Source organism: Heliconius melpomene, chromosome 11 (assembly GCF_056956725.1).
Source record: "Heliconius melpomene rosina isolate 202511_hmr_F chromosome 11, ASM5695672v1, whole genome shotgun sequence".
Classification (NCBI taxonomy): Eukaryota; Metazoa; Arthropoda; class Insecta; order Lepidoptera; family Nymphalidae; genus Heliconius; species Heliconius melpomene.
This window is the reverse complement of record NC_140399.1, coordinates 12292501-12295000: the sequence shown is the minus strand read 5'-3', so window position 1 is coordinate 12295000 and position 2500 is coordinate 12292501. Positions and strand designations below refer to the sequence as shown.

General features: G+C 49.3%; 1 non-coding gene across 1 annotated transcript; it reads right to left on the bottom strand.

The window, feature by feature from the left end:
- Nucleotides 1-185: 185 nt before the first annotated feature.
- Nucleotides 186-2088, bottom strand: LOC146534989 (small subunit ribosomal RNA). Its single transcript, XR_014878498.1, has one exon. It is a non-coding gene; the product is annotated as a small subunit ribosomal RNA (ribosomal RNA).
- Nucleotides 2089-2500: the final 412 nt, after the last annotated feature.

The following is a 2500-nucleotide window of genomic DNA, read 5'->3' as shown; positions in this document are numbered from 1 at the left end:
CGCGCGCGCGCGCGCGCCGGCGGCACTGTTCCGCTCTGTGGCGACGCGATGCACCGTCGTGCGCTCTCGATTTGTTGTCTTTTCGTCGAAAATGTTGCGCGGGCGCTTTCGCTCTCATCGCCTTTTTTTTGTATAATCATATATCTTTGTTATGTGTGATGTATTTCGACAACACACAAACACGTTAATGATCCTTCCGCAGGTTCCCCTACGGAAACCTTGTTACGACTTTTACTTCCTCTAAATGATCAAGTTTGGTCAACTTCCCAGCAACGCCGACGGCCGTGAAGCCACCGCGTGTCGGTCCGAAGACCTCACTAAATCATTCAATCGGTAGTAGCGACGGGCGGTGTGTACAAAGGGCAGGGACGTAATCAACGCGAGCTTATGACTCGCGCTTACTAGGAATTCCTCGTTTATGGGGGATAATTGCAAACCCCAATCCCCAGCACGAAGGAGTTTCAACGGGTTGCCCGGGCCTCTAGGCCAGGGAGAACATGCTGATTCCTTCAGTGTAGCGCGCGTGCGGCCCAGGACATCTAAGGGCATCACAGACCTGTTATTGCTCAATCTCGTGCGGCTCGAAGACGCCGGTCCCTCTAAGAAGAATTTTAATACGTCGCCAGTGAGTTGCGCGACCGAAATCGCGCACACCTAAATGACGACGCCTATTTAGCAGGCTAGAGTCTCGTTCGTTACCGGAATTAACCAGACAAATCGCTCCACCAACTAAGAACGGCCATGCACCACCACCCACCGAATCAAGAAAGAGCTGTTAATCTGTCAATCCTTCCGGTGTCCGGGCCTGGTGAGATTTCCCGTGTTGAGTCAAATTAAGCCGCAGGCTCCACTCCTGGTGGTGCCCTTCCGTCAATTCCTTTAAGTTTCAGCTTTGCAACCATACTCCCCCCGGAGTCCAAAATCTTTGGTTTCCCGGAAGCTGCCCGCCGAGCCATTGTATTAACGTCGGCGGATCGCTAGACGACATATTTACGGTTAGAACTAGGGCGGTATCTAATCGCCTTCGAACCTCTAACTTTCGTTCTTGATTGATGAAAACACCTTTGGCAAATGCTTTCGCTGATGTTCGTCTTGCGACGATCCAAGAATTTCACCTCTAACGTCGCAATACGAATGCCCCCAGTTATCCCTATTAATCATTACCTCGGAGTTCTGAAAACCAACAAAATAGAACCGAGATCATATTCTATTATTCCATGCACGAAATATTCAAGCGGCATTTTGAGCCCGCTTTGAGCACTCTAATTTGTTCAAAGTAAAATTGTCGGCCCATCTCGACACTCACCGAAGAGAACCGCGATAGGATTTTGATATTGAACCGGCGTTTTACCGCCGGCTCACCGACGATATGCTCCGCAGACGTGTCAGTATCACCGCGGATGCGGTGCACCGACAGCGCGGCGCACAAATGCAACTACGAGCTTTTTAACCGCAACAATTTTAGTATACGCTATTGGAGCTGGAATTACCGCGGCTGCTGGCACCAGACTTGCCCTCCAATTGTTCCTCGTTAAAATATTTAAAGTGTACTCATTCCGATTACGAGGCCTCGAAAGAGTCCCGTATCGTTATTTTTCGTCACTACCTCCCCGTGCCGGGAGTGGGTAATTTGCGCGCCTGCTGCCTTCCTTGGATGTGGTAGCCGTTTCTCAGGCTCCCTCTCCGGAATCGAACCCTGATTCCCCGTTACCCGTGACAACCATGGTAGTCGCAGAAACTACCATCGAAAGTTGATAAGGCAGACATTTGAAAGATGCGTCGCCGGTACTTGACCATGCGATCGGCAAAAGTTATCCAGATTCATCAAAATTAACGACTTCGGACGCGAAGCCCTCCGTCGATTGGTTTTGATCTAATAAAAGCACTCATCCCATCACTGGTCAGAGTTCTGATTGCATGTATTAGCTCTAGAATTACCACAGTTATCCAAGTAACTGAGTAAGATCTAAGGAACCAAAACTGATATATTGAGCCATTCGCGGTATCGCCTTAATACGGCTTGCACTGAGACATGCATGGCTTAATCTTTGAGACAAGCATATAACTACTGGCAGGATCAACCAGGGAGCTAACAATAACAACATCGCTAACTCTCGCGTTGTTTTATTTATTTTGTTAAACGTCGAACGCGGGCGTCGAGAGACGCGTCGCGATGACTTTTAAAAAATAAAATTATAATAAATTTTGAACTTTGAAAGCTTACGCGACGAGCGATAACACACAAACAAACAAACAAACAAACGAATGAATGAATGAATGCATGTCGGTTCGCGCGCAAACTATCGCCGCTCCGATATTACACACGACGCGCGCGCCGCACAACGCACGCGCAGACGCCGTCGTCGGTTAGAACGAAGACGAAAGCGGTGGCGGTGTGTGCCGGTGCTCGGTCGCAGTACTGAACGTTCTCTGACGAGATCTTTGATGCGTGCGCAGCGACAACGGTCGCAAAACGCACACAACACACTCTCATAATCTC